General features: G+C 38.9%; 1 long non-coding RNA gene and 2 pseudogenes across 1 annotated transcript; all 3 read right to left on the reverse strand.

Moving 5' to 3' along the window:
* Positions 1-5,387: 5,387 nt before the first annotated feature.
* Positions 5,388-6,247, reverse strand: LOC109675716 (zinc finger CCCH domain-containing protein 11A pseudogene; annotated as a pseudogene).
* Positions 6,248-6,274: 27 nt separating this feature from the next.
* On the reverse strand, positions 6,275-9,212 carry LOC141410474 (zinc finger CCCH domain-containing protein 11A pseudogene; annotated as a pseudogene).
* A 265-nt stretch (positions 9,213-9,477) lies between these two features.
* Positions 9,478-12,213, reverse strand: LOC141422406 (uncharacterized). The gene is made up of 3 exons (XR_012446949.1): positions 12,067-12,213; positions 9,864-9,968; positions 9,478-9,700 (listed from the first exon to the last, which is right to left on the reverse strand). It is a non-coding gene; the product is annotated as an uncharacterized lncRNA (long non-coding RNA).
* Positions 12,214-23,740: the final 11,527 nt, after the last annotated feature.

The raw sequence follows: 23,740 nt of genomic DNA on the forward strand, positions 1-23,740 counted from the left end.
GCTGCAGTCCTCATGAATGCACAACAGATTCAGGTAAAAAATCTGAGACTGCTACATTGTTACTCATAAAAGTATAGGGATTAAATGAAAAGGCAAATGAAGAGCAGGAGGAGCAGTATGCCAGCCAAGAGAGGGGAGCCTAGAGTCAATACCCTGGTGACTCCTTTTTTTTTGCTCTTGTTTTTGTTTCTGTTGTTTTTGCTTGTTTGTTTTTGCTGATTCTGGAGTTTGAACTAAAGGTCTTACACTTGCTCTGCAAGTGCTATACTGCTTAATCCAAGCCCCCTGTCCTTTTTTCTTTAGTTGGTTTTCAGGTAAAGTATTTCACCCTTGCCTAGACCAGCCTCAGACCACAGTCATACCTTTGTCTTCTGTGTAGCTGGGATTAGAGAAATGCATTACCACACCTGTATTGCTTTTTGAGATAGGATTTCTCTAAATATTTTTTGCCCAAGCTAGACTCAAACCATGCTTTTCCTTATCTCTATCACCAAAGTGATTAGAAATACAGGCATGTACCACCACACCCACACTGAGATCCACACTTGAGTACAACAATGAAAGGAATTTCAAAGCAAATAGAAAACAATACTCACAAGGTAAGAGGGCAGCACAGATTTATTAGTAAAGCAGAATGAAACAGGGAGAAGAGGGGTGGAAGGAAACACCCTGTGATATGCAGAGTGGGAGCTACACAGCAAGACAGTCCTCTTCCCAGGAACATTTATACCATATAAATTCAGCTTGGGGATTCAGTTTAAACTGCTTGGTCACATGACCACTTTCAAACATTTGCTAAGTTCCTGTTTCAGTGTTATCACCAAAGCACAGAAACAGTGGGTCTAAGATAGCTTTACAGTCTAAGTGTTTTGTGACATGAGTGTCTGCTTTGAAAACTTTAGCATTCCTTTCTAGTCAAAGAATTACTGAAGCAGATACCTTCTAACCTTGAAACAGCTAGAGCAATTATGACTTGCTTATAATCTAAAAGAAAGGGTAGGAAGATAGAAATGCATGTGTTTACTTTCCTTAAAATGATTACTTAAATTTGCTGTTCTAGCAATTTCTTTTAGTCTTAACCCCTGACTCTGGCTTATTTTCAGATGTTTTCTGATTTCCATGATGCCTAGTCCTATCTATCCTGCAAAATGTCTATAAATTCTATATCTCCAGAAAATATTTAATGTGCTGTTATCCCTGATGATTGATTGGTATCCAAAAAACAGTCACATTCTGAAGGGTCAGTGAACCTAAGCCTGTCCTGGGGAGCTCTTATGACAGTCAAATGTGCTGACCGGTGCCCAGAGGTGTGGCACATTGATCACTTGAAGCAGACCTTGAGTCCCAGGCCTGGCTATCCTCTAATTTGGGATTCTGTAAAAAAGTGGCCAGGCTATTTCCTGGTTGATATACCTGCTACCTAGTATCAATCAAGAAACTGTAAACCAAAGCTAAAAGTATGTTTCAAAGAGATAAGAGAAGGTATGATTTAAAAGTTAGAAAACCTACAATTTTTGCTAAAAGGAAAGCTAAAGTCCATGAGTCATAGCTGATTGGTCAGCTAGAGGTGACAGCTAAGGACAGTTCTGGGCACAGGATAAGTGTACCCTGTTGCTTTAGGATTTTCACGAACTTAGCTGACATTGCTTGATTCAAAAGTTCATATTTCATTCCAAGTAGAGACACATAAAAAGCCTCTTTCACAATGACTCCCTGACCTCTCACACACTATTCTTGGGGATGCAAATTACTACAGCCACTATGGAAAACAGAATAAAGGTTTTGCAAACCTGAGATATGAAATTACAATATGATTCAGCAATTCCACTATTGGGTATTTATTCAAAGGAACTGCAATCAATACGTCAAAGAGGACATATGTATACACACACACACACACACACACACACACATATATATATATATTCAATCACTCAAAGAAAGAAATTCTGTGATTTGCAGCAATATGGATGGAACTGGAGGATATAATAGTAAGTAAAATAAATCAGGCACACACAAACAAATCTCATTTTTATGTGGATGCTAAATAAGGTTTATCTCAAAGAATACAATAGTGATTACCAGATCTTGGGAAGATAGGTGAAAGGAATGAAGGGAGGATTGTTAACAGGTGCAGGGATACAATTAAATAGAGGTAATGACTTCTTATGTTCCATAACAGAGTAATATAATTATGGTTGAGAACAATTAAGTGAATAGTTCAAAATAGCCAGAAGAGAGAAATGGGAATTTAATATCCCCTTTAAAAGAAGACGATACATGTTGGAAGTGATACATATGAAACTTCTCTGATCATTGCACATTATGTATATACAATTGCTAAATGTGAATTAAAATACAAATGAATTGTCATCTTTAGCCACCCTTCTTACTTCTATTTAATAATAAATTTTTCCATTGATCGGATTTTTCCCATCCCTCTCTTCTCCCACCATAATGAAATACTAAGTCTTAGAGGTGGAAAATATGTTCTAATTGAAACATTATATAAAATATATACATATATTGAACTAGCACAGTGTGCCCCATAAATATGTGTAATTTTTATGATATGTATCAGTCAAGGTAATTAATTTTAAAATTATAAATAAAAAGATAATGCATTTTTTAAATAGAGCTCCATGGTTCCATTTTAGGTGCTCTTGCCTACTGTGACTCAATTTTTTGAAGCTATTTCTGTAATCTCTAGTCAGGGGGAAAAATAGAATTTTTTTTCTTCATCCTGATAGGCTCTGTGAAAGCTGACATTGCAAAGATGAATTATCCTTTCTAGACCCAGACAAAATTAGAGCCAGGATGTTATTAAGAATTCATCCCTGTCTGTCTGAATGTCACCAGCACCAGGAAGATTTCAAACCCACCAGGTCTCCCAGACACCATGAGAGGGATCAACCTGGGATGCCACGCTTGTGACGTGGTGAGTCAATAAATACCAATCAAGCCCATGACCTATCACAAAAAGGAATTTAAGGACAAATATCATTAGGTGAGGAGTTTATAGAGGTTTTATCGACAAAAGCAGGAAAACAAAGTCCATCCCCAGAGGCTGGAGATGTGGCTGCATGAGAAGCTGACCAAGTTCTTTGTATAAGGCCTAATTTAAAGGCTCAGATCAGTCCTTATCTCCATACACCCTGCTTCATTGTGACCATATGGCATGCTAATCGTTTGCTGTGACAACCCTCCTTTAATTGCACCTTACATATGGAGGCTGACAAATTAAGGGTTCACAGAGACCAAGGCTGATAATTGATACATGTGATATCTATTGGATAATCCATCAGATGCTTTCTTTTAGAAGATATTTATTGAGGGAATAAATGCCCATTATTAGACTATACTTATTCTCCTAAACTCATTATCTTAGTCCAAGGATGAGTTTTACTAGATGTATTTCTCTGTACATTTACTAAGAATGTTCTTATCCAGAACTCTGGGTAAATCATTAGTATAAGGTTAAAAGCAAGGCCAGCTGCGGTAGCCTAAAAGGAATTAGAGAATTCAAGTTCCTTATTTAAAAGCATTTATTCTTAGGTCCTGGTTCTTAGCTCACTTTGAAAGTTTTATGTCCTTGATTTTACCTTACTCTTTTATTTTCATGCCACCTGTCACTAAGCTAGCCTGCCCCATTAGCTAGCACTTTCTCAAAGACTTTCTAAAAGGCCACAAGGCAGTCCATCACTCCTTCAGGGACCCCTTGCTTGGCACACCTCACAAAAAATCTTTCTGTAAGGTCAAATAATTCAAATAATGCTGAACATGAATCATTTACAAGGGCTTTGAATATGAAACAAAAAATATTTTCTAAAGAACAAAAAATAAAGGTTATGTACAAAAGGGACCTAGAATGTATACACTGGTTCCAAAGACTGAATGAGGTTACAAAACCTGCAGTGAAACCAGAGCATTCAGTCAGCTGAAGATATATTGGTACAGGTGTGTCTATACATAAATTTCAAGTCGTTTTTGCTTGTTCAGAATCACCTAGATCAAAACAAGACTGAATGAGCAATCCCATGGCTTTCCTCCTTTTCCATTTTCCCAACAAGACTACCTGAAGTTCAGCTCTTGATGAATCACTTACAACAGCAGCTCCTTAGGAGCCAACATTGACCAGTGGTTCAGATTTCCCCATGAGAAACAAAACTGGCCACTACAGCAACATACAAAATGGAGAAATCCTTCTTTCCTCCTCCTTCTGATTATGTATAATGTCTCCTTTCATGAATATTATCCCCACCAGACTTCCTCCCTCTCAACCTTGAAGTGATATGAAGGAGACCAACATCAAAAGAAAATTCAATTCAGAATGAAGAAAACTGGAAGGTAAACAATACACCCCCAGAGAATCTCAACATTCCTGCTCCAGTAAATTCAATGTACTGCTATGGTTCATAGATCAATATTGGCAACTTGAATGAGTTCATGTTTTTTTCCTCCTCCCGTGGCTAAGGGATACTAAATAAATACTGGGCAAGACAAATTTTCTGAGAGACTGAGAAATAAAAAATTTACGAATTTTTGTCCCTGTGATAATTCAATACAAGTATTGAAGAGACAACTTTCATACTAAAAAGAATCCCTCAAATCATATCATCATCTCTTATAAAGAGTCTAGGAAATCTCCAATGTAGAAAATTAATTTTTGGGACACTGAAGTCATTTTAAAGCCTTTAAAAAATTATAGTGGTAATAAATAAGCTATTGCTCTTCACAGGCTTACAGACTAGCTGACACAAAATCAGGTCCAAAGAATTATGTCCATATTACGTGTTTCTTGAGCTGCTCAGCCCACCTTAAAGCTTAGATGAATCTCCAAATACCTTTAAAAAGACATACTATTTAACACAGACCGAGAGAGATTTTTGTTTAGTGTTAGCATGAAATTTGGTTCACAGTGATAGCATCTGTCTTTGTCCATTTCAAACTCATACATTAATTCATTAATTTAATGAATTAAGACAATTCATTAAAGAAAGAATATAACAAAAAGGAAAACGATCAAAATTGACAAACACCTCAAGGAGTCACTAAGTTCTTTTACACTTCTTTCATTTGGATATCCCATAGACTTTTTTCTGTGGAGATGAGGATATTATAGGACTTTTTCTCAAAAATACTTAACAATGGCATCAAATGTATAAAATGATTATGAAGGGACTTTAAAAATCTGACCCCAAGGAATTAGATCAGAGCTATACTTCTGATTTGGGGAAAATTTGAGACAAGAGAAATGATCACCTCGGGTAAATGTTCTAACAGATTAAGTTCGGCTTCGTGTGTGTGTATGTGTGTGTTTGTGTGTGTGTGTGTGTGTGTCTGTGTGTATGTCTGTGTCTGTGTGTCTCTGTGTCTTAAATGTTCTCCTACCACCTGCAGCTGTCAATCATTTCTGAGAGCTCAAGCAGAAGGTCATCTTCATCTTTCCCAGGATCCAGGTCAGTATCAGCTTTTATTTTGCCTCCTGAAATCTCCCATATTAGTTCATCAAAATCATCCTCCACAGAGAGGGGGCTTTTCTGTTGGCAGAGCTGAGTAAGTGAGTGTTCATGCACACTTGGAGTAAAGAAGGGCCACATATGTCTGGGGGGTGAGGAATCTGAAGAAGACTGGGTTGGAGGCAGCACAAAATTGTCTCTAGGTTTTTTCTTTCTCATGCATGGTGACTAATTTATCCTCAGAGAGAAGTGGGACATCACCCACAGCTGCTTTTGAGGCTGGGTTGTACTGCAGGACAGTACTGGAGCTGAGTGCCCTCAGAGCTGCTGTAACAACAGGGTGTGCCTCCACTGCCTTTGCCCATTTGGGAGATGAAATCACTTAAATCAAGGATGGTTTCACATTTACTTCAGGTTTAGCTTTACCCCCTTTTTCCAAAGTCTATGCAGCACATTTCACATTCAATATTGAGTCCCTGTGGCTTCCACCTCCCTCTTCTGGAGCAGCTTTGCAGGAAGCCACTTGGTCAGGTGCTGTGTTGATGCCTGACACAGCAGTGAGCACAGGTTTCTCCACCACTTGGGTAATGTTCCCGGAGGGAAGTCAAGCCTCTTTCTAGGAGGTTCTCCTCTCCTGCTTTTTTTGCATGGGCTTCTCTCTCGTGGTCTCATATCTCTTGACTGGAATTTTAGTGACACCAACTCCTATGATCTCATCTGCAGCCTATTTCAGTCTTAACCCTACTAACACTGCTGTGAGAAACAACTTCACTTCCTTCTTGAGGTTTTTTTTCTGTTCTTCCATGCCTGTTTTTTCAGAGCAGCAAAATCACTGTTTTTTACATTTCAGTGTCAGTCTTTAGTTTGATGCAAGTTATATCCTTTTTATATTTTGTTTCTCTGTTTCCCAATGCCAGTTTTTTTCAGCCAGGGCATCAGAGAAGGTTTTGATTCAGACACTGGAGGAGCTTCTTATTCCTGAAGTAAAATCATTGCCTTTTGAAGGTCCGCCTCTCTTGAGTTTAGTTTGCAATTCTCCATGTTTGTGACAGGCTCTTTCAAGAAGAATTTCTTCTAATGTCTTCACATGGATCTCACCAATTTTGTTAACTCTCTCTGTTGTCTTCTCATTGTTTGGACTAGTTCACATGCCAAATAGCTCCTTCAGAGACTTGAAAACCTGAACTTTCTTTGGTGTTTTCTCAATGTTAGTTTCTGGCTCTTTAACTTTCTTCCTTGCTTCTGGGCTAGACGCCTCTTTAATGGAGAATCACTGTCACCAACTACTGAAAGTTTTCATTTCCCCAGTCTCTCAGTAGGACCCAGTCTAATGAAGAACAAGTTCTGGTTGTTTGCTTGACAGAATTACTGACCTCTCCACAATCCAAACATTCTGGAATCGGCTGAGGCTCCTCCTGAAGAAACTTCACCTTGCTTCCTGGAATTTTCCTTCATTTTCTTTGATTTAATATCCTCAAGGATTTTTATTCCAAAGTTCAAACATTCACCTTGATTTAAATTGACTCCAGGTTTCCTGACAGAATTACTTGTCATCCATTATGAACCTCAGGAGTGAGTTGCACACTAGCTTCTGTGTCTCTTCTTTGAGCTCATTAATCATTCTTACTATTTTATTCTGGAATTCAATGTTTGATAGTTCCTTCTCTTTACTTTTGTTTAGATCCTTAGTGGTGGAGTTTGCTTTTAAGGGGGAGCTCTTGTCTTGTGGCTTCATGTTTCTGAATTGAGATTTATTCATTTGGGGTTATTTTTGGCTTGGGGGTTCCAGTCCCTTGTGCCCCTATGTTTAGGGTTTTATGAAGGATTGTACAGGACTGGGTGGTGGTTGAGTTCTGGAGTGTTTTCTTGTCTGAAGATGGGGGTGGTGGGTAGTGGTTCAGTATGAGTCCCTTTAGCTTCTAAAGGCTAGAAAGAAGGTTTAGCTACTAAAGCTGTCTCAATTATTGAACTGCAGCCTTGAAGTTGCAATAATCCCAGACGAAGATCAGTTACTGCTACTGTTCCAGTATATTTGGTTTTCAATTGGAACAAAGATGAATCTTCACGGTCCTGGAAGGCTAAAGGTAGCAGGAATTGTGGTGGGACAGAAACAGAGGGAAAGGTCTAGTGGATAACAAGAGGTGAAAAGTTTATGTAGTAGGAGGGGGTGGTGAGCTAATATAAGGTGTTAATTAAGAAGCAGTCTAGGATGGGTAAAAGAGATCAGGTAGTAGTAAAATGGGAGAAATGGGGGAGAATATTGAAAAAAATTGAAAGGACAGACAACAAATATAAACTCCACAGAACTGATGTCATTTTTGGAACCATTGTATAGATGCCAGGTGGTTTTTATAAATAATCTTTATTCTTTTACTAAAAAAAATTTTTGGTGGTCCAAACAATGTATACATGTGAGAAAATGTAAAAATGATAAAGTTAATAAATAAATTTTTTATTCATATTTAAAGCCATTGGACTAGTCAATGCTCGTGTTCTGCATTATTTGAACCATTTGATAATACAGAAAGAGAAATACATATTTCTGTTTTAACCAAAATTGGTGTAGGAAATTTTTAAAAATGAAGCACTAAACCCTGAGTACTAGATCAGAACATATAATCAACTGGCACACACACCCTCACACACATGTAGGAATGTCTATTGGAAGGCAATTAGGTCATAAGTTTGGAGCCCTCATGAATGGGGTTACTGCCCTCATAAGAAGAGAATCCAGCATCTGGGAAGCTCCCTTGGTCCATCTGCCATGTAACACTACAGAGAAAAGATGGCCATCTATGAACTAGGAAGCCTGCCCTCACCAGACACCAAATCTGCGGATACATTGATCTTGGGCTTAGACTACTAGACTGTGAGAAATAAATTTTTGTTGTTTATAAACTATTCAAGTGGAATTCTGTTATAGCAGCCCAAGTGAAGTAAGACACTGTATCATGTCAAAAATCCATTGACTTGTTTTTATTTTGACTGAATATTTTTCTTTTGCTTTGTGTTTGAGATAGGATCTTGCAAAGTTGCCACTTCAGGCCTCAAACTCATGATCGTCCTGTCTCATCTTCCACATGCTAGGATTACAGGCCTGTGCCACTGTACACAGCCATTGAATCTGTTATCCATACTTAATTCTATAAATGATGTACTGGCCATTTGAAAAAATAAGAAAATGAACAAGAAAGGCCCACAGGTCCAAATGGTTCATTGGGGAAGTGAATCAAGGATTCCCTCTCTTATCTGGCCTATTGCTCCCCATGACAGACATTCGTCTTTTGAATTAGCCTCTATCTTTTTAGGAGCAACAATGTAGTGGTCTTCAAGATTCTGGATATTTTTACCTGAAACCTTTGCACATTCATGAGGACTGCAGTTTCAGTGGTAACAGCATGTGAAGGACTGACCATGTTCATGGATACCTCAGTCTGACCATATTCATGGATGCCTCAGTCTGACCATGTTCATGGATGCCTTAGTCTCTCTACAGATCTTCCAAATGAGCAATTCTTCATTACAGTGAAACTGCCCCTCCCTCAACTTTTAATCACCCACTCAAACGTTGCTTTCTCAACTGTCCTTGTGTTCTGCTTTCCTCGTCCCTTGCTGCTACATCACCACCAGAATGACTCACATCCATCACTGTTTCTCCCATCCCTCTCCCATGCCATCCTGCTTAAAGAAAATTGCTCACATGGCATCTCTCTTCTGAGCGCCCAAGTCACAGGACACCACGGGTGATGTCATATTCTTGAATATTCATCCTCCTCCTCCAAACACAGCCTTAAACATAGCGAATGCTCCATTCATAGTTATTATATCAGTGAATGGTGAAAATGGAGTATATATTTGTTCCTCCAACCCACAAGCTCACAGGCAGGGAAGTACATGGATGTGTGTGCACCCAGGCTTATGAGTGGATGCCCATAGCACATGGTTGCATGTGTCATGAGGAAGTCCTGTTGATTAAAACACACTAAATTTCTATCCATTTATTAGAATAACAGCATGGTTTATTAGTGTAAACTGAAGCAGGGTCCAAGTAATGGTACAGTTATTTCCCTCAGCTTGGCAGGTTATGGAACTTCAGAAGGAGGAAGACTTCTCTAGGTCTCAAAGATGATTCTACAACTTCAGATTTGTTCAGCTGCATTGTGGATGTCACTCTGATGTGATGTACTCTATTTTGGTTGACTTCTGATCTCCTGTAGTGTCTTTGGGAAGGACTATTTGTCCTGTAAAACATGGGCACACTTGAGAAGCATTAACAAGGGAAGGAGAGGGAATGGCACCAATGGAGTCCTTAGACACAGAGTAGGGAGTAAGAAACAGGAAGACCCCTTTAGACTCCACCCTGTATAGACATCTTTCCACCCACAATGGATTCCTAGGACTCACCTTGTCATTCTTCTGTTTATGATTAGAGGGTGTGTTTTGTTCAGGAGACTTGCTTTTTATTAAAAGATAGAGGATCAGTGACCCAATCACAATGAATCCAAACATCTGAAACAAGAATGGAATGAGAGGCCATGAGCATTGGTCTGGGGCACCTGTTTCTGAGGTTCAACAATAGTTCTACAATTGACCATCTCTATGACTTCACATAAGTCCCCCATGTTCTCTCAGCATCATTGGGAAAATGTCTCCCTGGGTCCTTGTGAGGCTAAAGTGTGCTTACAGAAGAGCTGTTATTCGACAACTCACTGCCAGTGACCCTCACTAGAGAGCACAGTCATTAGGAAAACACCTTAGGATGTTGCTTCAGGTAGAGAGGGAGATCCCTAAGGGTGGGGTCTGGAGTCAAACTGTGAATCAAAGACTGTTCTGGGTGGGAAGTGGGTCGAAATTTGAGGGTGGGGACGAGCCACAGAGACAGCTAGTTAGAGAAGAAAGAAGGAGCTGAGCTGCATGAGGAAAGGTGGATCCTGCAGACAGAGGGAAATGAGGAGAAATGAAGACTACAGTAACAGGTAGTTTCTGGCTCTGATGTGAATCTTTAGATTTCTCTCAGCTGCTGAGAGAACCTTCTGGGCTTGGGACATGGTATCTTCTGTGGAAAAGAAATTGGGTCTGTCCTTTTGTTGTGGGAAAAAGTCAGCAAGTTGATCCCCAAATTGAACAACTTCAGCAGCAGCCAGAGGTTTGTACTCCAAGAGTGTGAGGGCTCCAACAACTTCTGAGATTCCCCACTCCCTCTAAGGATTTCCTCCAGTGCTATTTGGCTTCCACTTATGTGAAGTAATAAATGTGAGAGAAAAATTACATGGCCCCTGGTAGGTACCTAGTGAATGTTTCTCAATGATAAGTTTGTAAAAAGACATTGTGAAAAACAGCTGCTCAGAGAACTAGCCCTTTTGGAAAAGCCTCTCATTAGCCCTTTTTGAGAGAGCACCTTTCCTTCTCTGTCTCCATTTAGCAATCATTTATAAACATCTGTGTGGTACAAATGGTGACGACAAGCATCCTGAGAGGCATGCTCTAGAGAGCGAGACAGAGATATAATTCATTGCAGATCACATCTGAAGGGCAAGAGGTTAGGGAAGGAGGGAGGGACAGGTTGAGAGAGAGAGAGAGAGAGAGAGAGACTTTAGTGCCCAGGAAAGGATGGAGTTGTCATCAACTGGAACAAGGAAAACCTAAGGAGAAGGCTAAGGAAGTGACATCTGGAGATCAGATTTGGAGGTGAGAATTTGGAGCTGGTGAGTGGACCAGAGGACACACCAGACAAATGGTGAGAGAGAGGATCTGGAGCTGTGCATTTGAGAGTCATTATTTTTCAGGAAGATGATTTCAGCCCCCAGCCTCGGCAAGATTGATAAGGCAGTGAGAAGACAGAGAAAGCAGGAGAAGACTGCGGTGGAGCCAGAATGACTGGGAAGACAAAGACAGAGGAAAACAGCAACTGGTCAGCGTGGGTTTTGAAAACAAAAGAAGGTCCTCAGTCAGGGGGTGATGGGGACACAGCAGAGCAGGTTTATGAAATGAATTTGAAGGTCTGAATAGAGCAGGTTAAAGAGAAAACAGGAGAGAAGAAAATTAGAGATGGCAAATACAGACAATTCTTTTAAGGATTTTTTGTTAAAAGAGGACTAAAGAAATAGGATGCTAAGTGACAGGGACACAGCACCAAGGGAAGGTTCCTGTGTTTGCTTTTTGAGATGGAAGAACAAGCACAAGTTTCTGTGCTGATATTAAAGCTCCAGTGAAGGGGGAAATTGATCCCGCGGAAGAGAAATAGGGAGAGGGAAAAGGAGGGGAGCTGGAGTGTGGGAGAGGATGTGATCCTCTGTGCAGGTGGATGACAGCAGTTTAGGGGAGACAGAGAGACCAAGTACAGGCACAGCTTCTGGCATAAGAATGACCCAGATTTCTTCATGTGTCTTTCCCCTCCCTACACGGCATACATGAAATCACTGCCTCTGGCACTCTACAAAGAACTCACATTCCCTCACAGGAAACTCATTTTATAAGGGCAGTATTTCTATACATGTTTTCAAATGGAAGCTGTTACCTTGTCTTCCTGAGACCAGCAAATTGGACTGAGTTCTTCCAAGGGGCAGTGAGTTCACAGATCTCCCCTTAAAAAGAAAAAGACACTTACCGGGTTCATCTTGAAGCCAAAGTTGTGTGATGATTTCCCTCCTGGCCTTTTATATTGTTAGACAAAAAGTTCAAAATAAGTTTTAAAAATTTCTCCTAGGAAGAATTAATTCAGGAAATGTGAAACACAAAACTAAAAGAAGTAGAATGTTCCTACAACAAATGACCAAGTTCAAGTATTTATAGATGATAAGTGAAAGCAAAAGAAAGAAGCAAGATGATTGGTTGTCATTTTGCACTTATAAAGCTATCCCTTTTATATAATTCCTAGTTAATGTTTTGCCTCTGATTTGTTGAGGTTCAGTTTTTCAATAATACAGGCTTTATGGTAAATGGCCCAAACTCAGATTCGCAAACATTCCATGTTTATGCAAGGTAAGCTCTCTTCCATAATTGGTTTCATTTAATCGAGACTTTTCAGGCCCAACCTATTTTAATTTCATATTAACAATATCTCACTTCAGAACTGTCAGTTTTCTTCTGCATTTTTCTGAGTCAATAATCACTAATCAGGCATTGACTGAAAAACCAAAGCCTTACCATATGTAATCAGTTGGCCCATCACACATGAAAATAGTAACCACTGAGTAAGCAAAACCTTTCATTGAATGGTCATCCCCTACCTGGGGATGGTTTGCTGTATAATCAGTGAACTGTTGCTTGGTTGTTGCTTTATTAAGTCAGCTGTTTTGCAGAAACAAGCAAACCTATATCCACAATTTAAAACAAGCGTTTTTTCTTTACTTACATAGCATGAGGTCATGGGTCAGGGAGACTCTTCTGGGCTCACTAGGGTTTGTCTTCAGGCCAAGGATCAAGTTCAGGTGTGCCCCGCCCCTGTTTGCTCTCTTGGCCCCAGATTAAAGGAGTAGCCCCTACCTGGAATGTGACCTTCTCATGGCGCAGGCACATGAGAAGATGCTTTGAAGCTGAGACTCACTTTCGAGTTCTATCTGGAATTCTTGCTGGGGTTTGATAAGTGACACATGAGCTTATTTGTTGCCATTCTCCAAAGCCAATGACCAAGTCCAAAGGTGATAAGCATGGATGCGTCACATCCCAATGGTGGGAACACTTGATCCATTTCCTTGAGGGAGGGGCAAGTGAAAGGTCTGTAAAGTGATTTGTACTCTTTCCACAGCCATCCATACACCAAAACCCAGAATAAGTTTGGTGGAGAGACTAGAAAGCAACCTTAGTTCACTGTATCCACTGGACCAAGAACAGAGGTGGAATTCAGGTGGGAATACTTTGGCTTCAAAGTATGTACTTTGTATGTATGATAGGAAGGAGAGGGACAGAGAATGACAAACATGGAACAGATTCACACCAGCAACCCAACTGAGGCAGTTGCTCCAGAGGTGCAAAACTAAGAGGAGATGTGACCTCAGGATGTGACTTTATTTGGAGAAAAGTCACTACAAAGATGCTCATATTTAAATGAAGTTATTAGGGTGACATGAACCCAAGGAGTGAACACACGAGCAAAGATGGAGTGATGCATCTGTTTCAAAATTATTTAGGTCCCCCAAAGAGCATTGGTTTACCTGAATTCAATTTTTCCATACTAATTGTATTAGAAATTAAAACAGTGATGTTCTAAAATATTTGGTAATCTCCTTGAAGATTAAAAAATCCAATACATAATTGATATAAACAGAGTAGAAATTAGGTACATTTTTCAAAATTAAAAAATCAGTAGAATGGAATCATTTTATATGTATGTGCACATCTTTCATGTCTGGTCACAGAACACTGCTTTATTCTCATTTCTGCTTTTGTATTTGATTTCTTTGATCTATCATGTTAGAAAGCATATGAAGAAGATTGGGCTTCACATAGATATGTAGTTGGAAAATTAAGTGGTTGTTTAAATTGCCTTTTTATGACAACTTCAGTAGTATTATTATTTTGGGCTAGATATTTCTTTGTGGTGAGTGATGCCATGTTCATTATAAGATAGTATTATCCCTTGTTTCTATCCACCCATTTGGGCTTGCCACAAGCACAAATGTCTCTTTTTAAAAAAATACTTTTATTAGTATACATTAGTTATACAGGGGGATTTCCTTGTCACATTTCCATGTTTACAATGTACCTTGGACAGATTTATCCTCTCAATCATCTCTTTCACTGTCCCTATTTAAAATAATCTCAACAAGTTTCATTGTTCTGTTTTCATGCGAGAATATAAAGAACATTAAAGTCAGCAGCGCTGACTGAAAGCAGACTTTAATTCCTTGAAGAAGTTGGTCACCAAGGTGGAAACCTTCTGAGAGGGAGTCCTTTAATTTCAACCAACCAAAGGAACAAAGACACTTTTGGAGTGACTATTTCAGGCTGGCTGGTGACCCTCTACATTAGAAAATAAACACTCCTCATTGACATTCTGTGAGGGACACATATCTACACTGAACACACCGAAGTCCTTTGCAGGTCAGGACCTCTAGGGACTGAAATACTTTTCCCATGATCCATGCATTCCTCTCTCAGATTCTGTCAACCATTATGAAATCCACAGATTTTAGTATGCTCCTGAATCTCCTACAGGCAGCACAGGATTCCTTTTAACAGACTAATAAGTTCTGGGTAGAAAACAGGATCACTCAAGGGTATGAGTTTCTTTTTCAGAGTCAAATGGCGTGAGGGTGAGGACTGGCATGCTGGAGTCAGACACACCTGGATTCAAGCCTGGCTTGGTTACATCTCATTTGACCTTGGGCATGTTGTTTAACCAATGTGAAACTTGGTTGCTCTCTACAAACTTGGAATAAAAATAATCCCTGCCTTATAGAATCATGAGTGGAATTTTAATCCTCTATACTATATTGAAGCAGGCTAAAAAGAAAATATAGGACAACTCTTCAACATATATGACTTAACATATTGCATTTTGGATTGAACATTTTCTCTCTCTGTGAAGCTCTCTTTCAATTACAGAAATTTTTAACAGTCGCCAGGGATTATTCTCAATTGCAAATATACACAAAGTGATCCACCACCCTAGCCCAGGGACCACCCAAACCCTGATTAATGGTGATCAAAAACTGCCTGGGTTTCTCCCCTACAGCAGTTCATTGTGGTTTTTAAGTGCCTTGAGACAGAGTGCCTGCTCTCTGCTCCCTTTTCGCTGCTTCCATCCCACCTGGCCCATCTGGCCAGGTGGCATCAGTATTGTTTTTTGTAACGCCTTTCCCTTTCCCTTTAATAAATTCTTATCACTTCCCTTCCTACACCCACATGTCTTGCTTAGACGCCTCCATGCTGGACACAAAGAATTTGGAAATCTTCTGATCAAAGACCACATATAGGGCGAGCCAGACAGATCATCAGAGAGTGAGTCCCAATATCTCAATATGCCTTCTCTGCTATCTGCTCTCTTCTTCATTCTGTTCATCTATGGATACCCTGAGGAAATGATTTCCCATTCCTGATGTGTGAATGAAGACACATGAGAGAGCCAAACCCTGGTTTGGGGGTCAAAGAGAATGCTCACGCCAAGGTGATGATTTCTGTGTCCCATGGTTCCCTCTGGGAAAGGCATCTCACACCACATGGGGGTCCAGGCTCCTCCAAGGTACTATACCTTCTCAAATGTCTTCCTTGCCCTCTTCTTTGTTTGGACCCCTGGATTCTTGCGGTGGAACCAAAAGACTAACTGGTGACTTTAATGAATGAGGAAGCAGCTCCCTCCCTCAGGACCTCACAGCAGCTAAACCAGGACATGAAGGCTGCACTAGCAGCCTTGCACCTAACCCCCCTTAGCTGCTTCCCTCCCAACTTCCCAGTCTCTCCAGATGTGAGGACCCCTCTCTGAGTCCAATTAAATGACTCTGGGAAAGCCGAATTCCCCCTTTGTTTGCTTTGGGCATTTGGCACATTTTTCTGTCCTTTTTTCTTCAGCAGGATGATAGTTGGGTCAGCACTTTGGACTATGAATTCAGTACTACACTCCTGAACCTCTCATGCAGGGATAAAACATGGTCCCCTGGGGAAGTCAGACAGAGGAAGAGTTCAATATATCTGAGCCACAGGTAAAGACGTCTAGCTGGAGTTAAATTAGAAGAGATGATTTGAACTCCATTACTTCCATAAACCCAAGAAGGGGAAACCCTGAGGGTTTGTGGAAGTTCCACACCTGCAGGGCAACACCCTCCACTCCTGTCCCCTTCCATCTTATGGGAAAAAGCTTCTTTGATTGTAGTGTAGCCTGACTGCAAGAGATAAGAAAAGATGGTCTGAGGTGCCTTATGACTAATCTATATGGCTTTATATCAAAACCTTTCCCTTTATAGAGAGACCCCAAATAAAAAGTAATCCCTAAAAAAAATAAATAAAATAAAATAATCTCAACAAGTTTCATTGTTCTGTTTTCATGCGAGAATATAAAGAACATTGACTGTATTCCCCTTTTTTGCCCTGCCACTACAACCAACAGAACCTGTTTTTCATTCAAGTCTTAATTTTTTCAAGTGCAGATTCCTTGTTCAAAGGGGTTTCACCAAGTTATTTCACCAATGAATATATTGTATTTCAGTCAGGTTATTCTTATTCTCCTCTACTGCTCTCCCTAATCCTTACCCTTACACCCTATTAATCAACAGCTTTCACTCTGTTACCATTATGCCATCTTTCTACACAGATGCAAAGTATTTGAAGAATATTAACTCTCTGTCATTCTGTTTTATTTTCCTTCCTCTCTCTACTCCCCTCAAAGAGTCCAACTATTACAGACATATTGTGTATATATGATTATGTTTTTATTTGAGCATACATTTTTCTTTTGAATCTATCCTCCACAAATAAGAGAAAACATGAAGTCTTTGTTTTTCAGTTGTAAGCCTCCAGGTTGTTTCCATAGCTTGGTTATTATGAATAGCCCTGGAATAAACATGGGTATAAAAGTGTCCATATTGTATCCTGACTTACATTCTTTTGTATACATACTCAGGAGTTATATTGCTAGATCATGTGGTAGATCTATTTTTAATTTTTTTTAATTTTTATTTTATTCATATGTGCATACAATGTTTGGGTCACTTCTCCCCCCTTCCCCCCCTCCCTTATCCCCCTTAACCCTTGTTACAAGGCAGAAACTATTTTGCCCTTATCTCTACTTTTGTTGAAGAGAGAGTATAAGCAATAATAGGAAGGAACAAGGGTTTTTGCTAGTTGAGATAAGGATAGCTATACAGGGAGTTGACTCACATTGATTTCCTGTACGTGTGTGTTACCTTCTAAGTTAACGCTTCTTGAACTAATCTTTTCTCTAGTTCCTGGTCCCCTTCTCCTATTGGACTCAGTTGCTTTAAAGTATCTGCTTTAGTTTTTTTGCGTTGAGGGCAACAAATGCTATCTAGTTTTTTGGGTGTCTTACCTATACTCACCCCTTCCTTGTGTGCTCTCACTTTATCATGTGATCAAAGTCCAATCCCCTTGTTGTGTTTGCCCTTGATCAAATGTCTGCATGTGAGGGAGAACATACAATTTTTGGTCTTTTGTGCCAGGCTAACCTCACTCAGAATAATGTTCTCCAGTTCCATCCATTTATCTGTGAATGATAACAATTCATTTTTCTTCATGGCTGCATAAAATTCCATTGTGTATAGATACCACATTTTCTTAATCCATTCATCAGTAGTGGGGCATCTTGGCTGTTTCCATAACTTGGCTATTGTGAATAGTGCTGCAATAAACATGGGTGTGCAGGTGCCTCTGGAGTAACCTGTGACACAGTCTTTTGGGTATATCCCCAAGAGTGGTATTGCTGGATCAAATGGTAGATCAATGTCTAGCTTTTTAAGAAGACTTCAAATTTTTTTCCAGAGTGGTTGTACTAGTCTACATTCCCACCAACAGTGTAAGAGGGTTCCTTTTTCCCCGCATCCTCGCCAACACCTGTTGTTGTTGGTGTTGCTGATGATGGCTATTCTAACAGGGGTGAGGTGGAATCTTAGTGTGGTTTTAATTTGCGTTTCCTTTATTGCTAGAGATGGTGAGCATTTTTTCATGTGCTTGTTGGCCATTTGAATTTCTTCTTTTGAGAAAGTTCTGTTTAGTTCACTTGCCCATTTCTTTATTGCTTCATTGATTTTGGGAGAATTTAGTTTTTTAAGTTCCCTATATATTCTGGTTATCAGTCCTTTGTCTAATGTGTAGCTGGCAAGTATTTTCTCCCACTCTGTGGGTGTTCCCTTCAGTTTAAAGACCATTTCTTTTGTTGTGCAGAAGCTTTTTAGTTTTATGAAGTCCGATTTATCTATGCTTTCTCTTAGTTGCTGTGCTGCTGGGGTTCCATTGAGAAAGTTCTTGCCTATACCTACTAACTCCAGAGTATTTCCTACTCTTTCTTGTATCAGCTTAAGAGTTTGGGGTCTGATATTAAGATCCTTGATCCATTTTGAGTTAATATTGGTATAGGGTGACATACATGGATCTAGTTTCAGTTTTTTGCAGACTGCTAACCAGTTTTCCCAGCAGTTTTTGTTGAAGAGGCTGTCTTTTCTCCATCGTATATTTTTAGCACCTTTGTCAAAGATAAGTTGGTTATAGTTGTGTGGCTTTATATCCGGGTCCTCTATTCTGTTCCACTGGTCTTCATGTCTGTTTTTATGCCAGTACCATGCTGTTTTTATTGTTATTGCTTTGTAGTACAGTTTGAAGTCAGGTATTGTGATACCTCCTGCATTGTTCTTTTGACTGACTATTGCCTTGGCTATTCGTGGCCTCTTGTGTTTCCATTTAAATTTCACAGTAGATTTTTCAATCTCTTTAATGAATGTCATTGGAATTTTGATGGGAATTGCATTAAACATGTAGATTACTTTTGGGAGTATCGACATTTTTACTACGTTGATTCTACCAATCCATGAGCATGGGAGATGTCTCCACTTTCTATAGTCTTCCTCAATCTCTTTCTTCAGAAGTGTATAGTTTTCCTTGTAGAGGTCTTTCACATCCTTTGTTAGGTTTACACCTAGGTATTTGATTTTGTTTGAGGCTATTGTAAATGGAATTGTTTTCATACATTCTTTTTCCGTTTGCTCATTGTTAGTGTATAGAAATGCTAATGATTTTTCTATGTTGATTTTATATCCTGCTACCTTGCTATAGCTATTGATGATGTCTAGAAGCTTCTGAGTAGAGTTTTTTGGGTCTTTAAGGTATAGGATCATGTCATCTGAAAATAGGGATATTTTGACAGTTTCTTTACCTATTTGTATTCCTTTTATTCCTTCTTCTTGCCTAATTGCTCTGGCTAGGAATTCCAGTACTATGTTGAATAGGAGTGGAGATAGTGGACATCCTTGTCTGGTTCTTGATTTTAGAGGGAATGGTTTCAGTTTTTCTCCGTTAAGTATAATGCTGGCTGTAGATTTGTCACATATAGCTTTTATAATGTTGAGGTACTTTCCTTCTATTCCTAGTTTTCTTAGAGCTTTTATCATGAAATGGTGTTGGATCTTATCAAAGGCTTTTTCTGCATCTATTGAGATGATCAAGTGGTTTTTGTCTTTGCTTCTGTTAATGTGGTTTATTACATTTATTGATTTTCATATGTTGAACCACCCCTGCATTCCTGGGATGAAGCCTACTTGGTCGTGGTGAATGATCTTTTTGATGTGTTGTTGAACTCAGTTTGCCATTATTTTATTGATGATTTTTGCATCAATGTTCATTAAGGAAATTGGCCTATAGTTCTCCTTTTTGGAGGTGTCTTTGCCTGGTTTTGGGATAAGTGTAATGCTGGCTTCATAAAATGTGTTAGGCAGTTTTCCTTCCCTTTCTATTTTGTGGAACAGTTTAAGGAGGGTTGGTATCAGTTCTTCTTAAAAGGTCTAATAGAATTCAGCAGAGAATCCATCAAGTATTGGACTTTTCTTTTTGGGGAGACTCTTGATTGCTGCTTCAATTTCATTTGTGTTATAGATCTATTCAGGTGATTAATTTCCTCTTGGTTCAGTTTTGGATGATCATATGTATCTAGAAATCTGTCCATTTCTTTAAGATTTTTGAATTAATTTGAATATAGTTTCTAAAAGTAGTCTCTGATGATTTCCTGGACCTCCATGTTGTTTGTTGTTATCTCCCCTTTTGCATTCCTGATTCTACTAATTTGGGTTTTTTCTCTCCTCATTTAGTCAGGTTTGCCAGGGGTCTGTTGATCTTGTTTATTTTTTCAAAGAACCAACTTTTTGTTTCATTAATTCTTTGTATGATTTTTTTTGTTTGTTTCTATTTCATTAATTTCAGCTCTTATTTTTATTATTTCTCTCCTTCTATTTGTTTTGGGATTTGCTTGTTCTTTTTTTTCTAGGAGTTTGAGATGTATCATTAGGTCATTGATTTGGGATCTTTCAGTCTTGTTAATATATGCACTCATGGCTATAAACTTTCCTCTCAGGACTGCCTTTGCTGTGTCCCATAGGTTCTGGTAGGTTGTGTTTTCATTTTCATTGACTTCCAGGAACTTTTTAATTTCCTCTTTTATTTCATCAATGACCCATTGCTCATCAAGCAATGAGTTATTCCATTTCCAGCTGTTTGCATGTTTTTTGTCTTTTATTTCATTTCATTGTGATCAGATAGAATGCATGGTATAATTTCTATTTTCTTATATTTCCTGAGGCTTGCTTTGTGCCCTAGGATATCATCTATTTTGGAGGTGGTTCCATGGGCTGCTGAGAAGAATGTATATTGTGTAGAAGTTGGATGAAATGTTCTGTAGACATCAACTAGGTCCATTTGATCTATGGTATATTTTAGATCTAGGATTTCTTTATTGATTTTTTGTTTGGATGACCTATCTATTGATGACAGTGGGGTGTGTCAAAGTCTCCCATGACCACTATGTTGAAGTTAATATATGCTTTTAGGTCCTTCAGGGTATGTTTTTGAAATTGGGTGAATTGAGATTGGGTGCATATAGGTTGATAATTGTTATTTCCTTTTGGTCTATTTCCCCTTTTATTAGTATGGAATGCCCTTCTTTATCTCATTTGATCAATGTAGGTTTGAAGTCTACTTTGTCAGAGATAAGTATTGGTACTCCTGCCTGTTTTCTTGGGCCATTGGCTTGGTAAATCTTCTTCCAGCCTTTCATCCTAAGCCTATACTTATTTCTGTCAGTGGGATGGGTCTCCTGTAAGCAACAAATTGTTGGATCTTCCTTTTTAATCCACTTCATCAAGCGGTGCCTTTTGATGGGTGAATTAAGTCAGTTAACATTAAGTGTTAGTACTGAGAGGTATGTGGTGATTCCTGTCATTTAGTTGTCTTAGTTGTTTGAAGGTTTGATTGTGTGTACCTAAGTTGAGGTTACTCTCTACTTTCTTGCTTTTTCTTTTCCTGTGGTTTGGTGCTGCCTGTCTTTTCATGGTTAAGTTGGGTTTCACTTTCTGTGTGCAGAATCCCTTGAAGAATCCTTTGTAGTGGTGGCCTTGTGGTCACATATTGTTTTAGTTTCTGCTTATCATGGAAGACTTTTATTGCTCCATCTATTTTGAGTGATAGTTTTGCTGGGTAGAGTATCTTGGGGTTGAAGTTATTTTCATTCAGTGCCTGGAAGATCTCACCCCACGCTCTTCTTGCTTTTAATGTTTCTGTTGAGAAGTCTGCTGTGATTTTGATGGGTTTACCTTTATGTTATTTGTTTCTTTCTCTCTTACAGCCTTCAATATTCTTTCCCTAGTTTCTGTGCTTGTTGTTTTAATGATAATATGCCATGGGGTAGTTCTATTTTGGTCTGGTCTGTTTGGTGTTCTGGAGGCCTCTTGCAGCTGTATGGAAATATCTTTCTCTAGATTTGGGGAATTTTCTGTTATTATTTTGTTGAATATATTATGCATGCCCTTTGCTTGCACCTCTTCTCCTTCTTCAATGCCCATGATTCTCAGGTTTGGTCTTTTGATGGAGTCAGTGAGTTCTTACATTTTCTTTTCACAGGTCTTGAGTTGTTTAACTAATAGTTCTTTGGTTTTTCCTTTAATTACCATTTCTTCTTTGAGTTCTGAGAGTCTGTCTTCTGTTTGTTCTATTCTGCTGGATTGGCCTTCCATTTTGTTTTGAAATTCTGTTTTGTTCTTTTTTCTGAGGTTTTTCCATATCCTGGGTCGTTTCCTCTTTAATGTTGTCTATTTTTGTCCTGAGTTCATTTATCTCTTTATTAATCATGTTCTCTGTTTCACTTTGGTGTTTATACAGTGCTTCTATGGTTCCTTTTATTTCTTCATGTGCTTTCTCAAATTCTCTATTTTGTTGTCTTGGAATTTCTTGAGTGTCTTCTGTACACTTTCATTGACCATATCCAGTATCATCGCTATAAAATTCTCATTGATTACCTGTAGGATTTCTTCTTTTAAATTATTCTTGTGGGCTTCATTGTGTTCTTTGGCATAGTTTATCTTCATTTTGTCGGAGTCTGGATCTGAGTATCTGTTTTCTTCATTTCCCTCTGGTTCCTGTACTAATTTTTTGCTGTGGGGAAACTAGTTTCCCTGTTTTTTCTGTCTTCCCATCATTGCCCTTGGTGTTGTTATTGTCCCTGTACTCTGTGCAATTAAGTATTTTCTAGCTTGTGATATTAACAATGGTGATATTTAGGATGGAAGGTTGAGAGGAGAGGGAAAGCAAAGAAGTTAAATAAAATGGGAAAAACAAATAAACAAGTTAAAAAACAAAACAAACAAACAAAAACGTTTCAAAGATATAAAAAGGGAGAGATAGTGTACTAATCAACAGTAAGCTAAACAGGCATTAAAGAGACAGAGAGAGGATTGAAAAAAAAATCTCCAAGTTCAAATGCAATAAAGTTTCAGTCTTAATTTTGGTGTTAGTCCCTCAGCCTCCAATCCTGGAGATGGTGTCTCAGAAGTAGTTCTGTCATTGTCTCATCAAAAGCAAAAAGAACCTGGTGGTCTGCTTCTTCCCAAGCAGTCTGCATGCTGGTGTCTGGCCATGGCGCAGAAACCCTCCTGGTTTCTCCATTTAACATGAAGTGAAGTGGAGATGCTATGCGTGGACTGGGGTTGTGGAGGAGTCAAAGTTTTGCCTCTTTTTGGTGGTTTTTCCTGTAAGGTGTATCTCCAGCATCTCTCCAAGATTTTACTTTAGGAAGCACACTTTTGCTTCCTCCCTCTAATTGCCATCTTGGAATCCCCCCTCCCATTTTTAGTTTTTAAAGGAACCTCCATAGAGCATTCCATAGTGGTTGTACTAATTTACATTCCAACCAACAACAACCAGGAGTAGCTATTCTTATATTAGACAAGGCAGATTTTATGCAAAAAAAAAAAAACAGTCAGAAGAGACAAAGAAGATCACTACATACTCATAAAAGGAATAATCTAGCAAGAAGTTATAACAATTCTGAATATATATGCACTGAACATCATTGTCCCCAACTTCATAAAACAAGCACTTCTGAGCTTAAAGAACAGATTGAACCAGATACAATAATAATAGGAGATCTCAATACACTACTCTCTTCAAAAGACAGAGCATTCATACAAAAAAAATAAACAAAAATATACTAGAACTAAACAATACCATGGATGAAATGGACTTAACAGACATTTATAGAATGTGTGATCCTAAGGCAACAGATTACATATTCTTCTTAGGAGCCCATGGAACTTTCTCCAAAACAGATCACATACCACATCATAATGCAAACC

This window comes from Castor canadensis, chromosome 1 (genome assembly GCF_047511655.1).
Source record: "Castor canadensis chromosome 1, mCasCan1.hap1v2, whole genome shotgun sequence".
Classification (NCBI taxonomy): domain Eukaryota; kingdom Metazoa; phylum Chordata; class Mammalia; order Rodentia; family Castoridae; genus Castor; species Castor canadensis.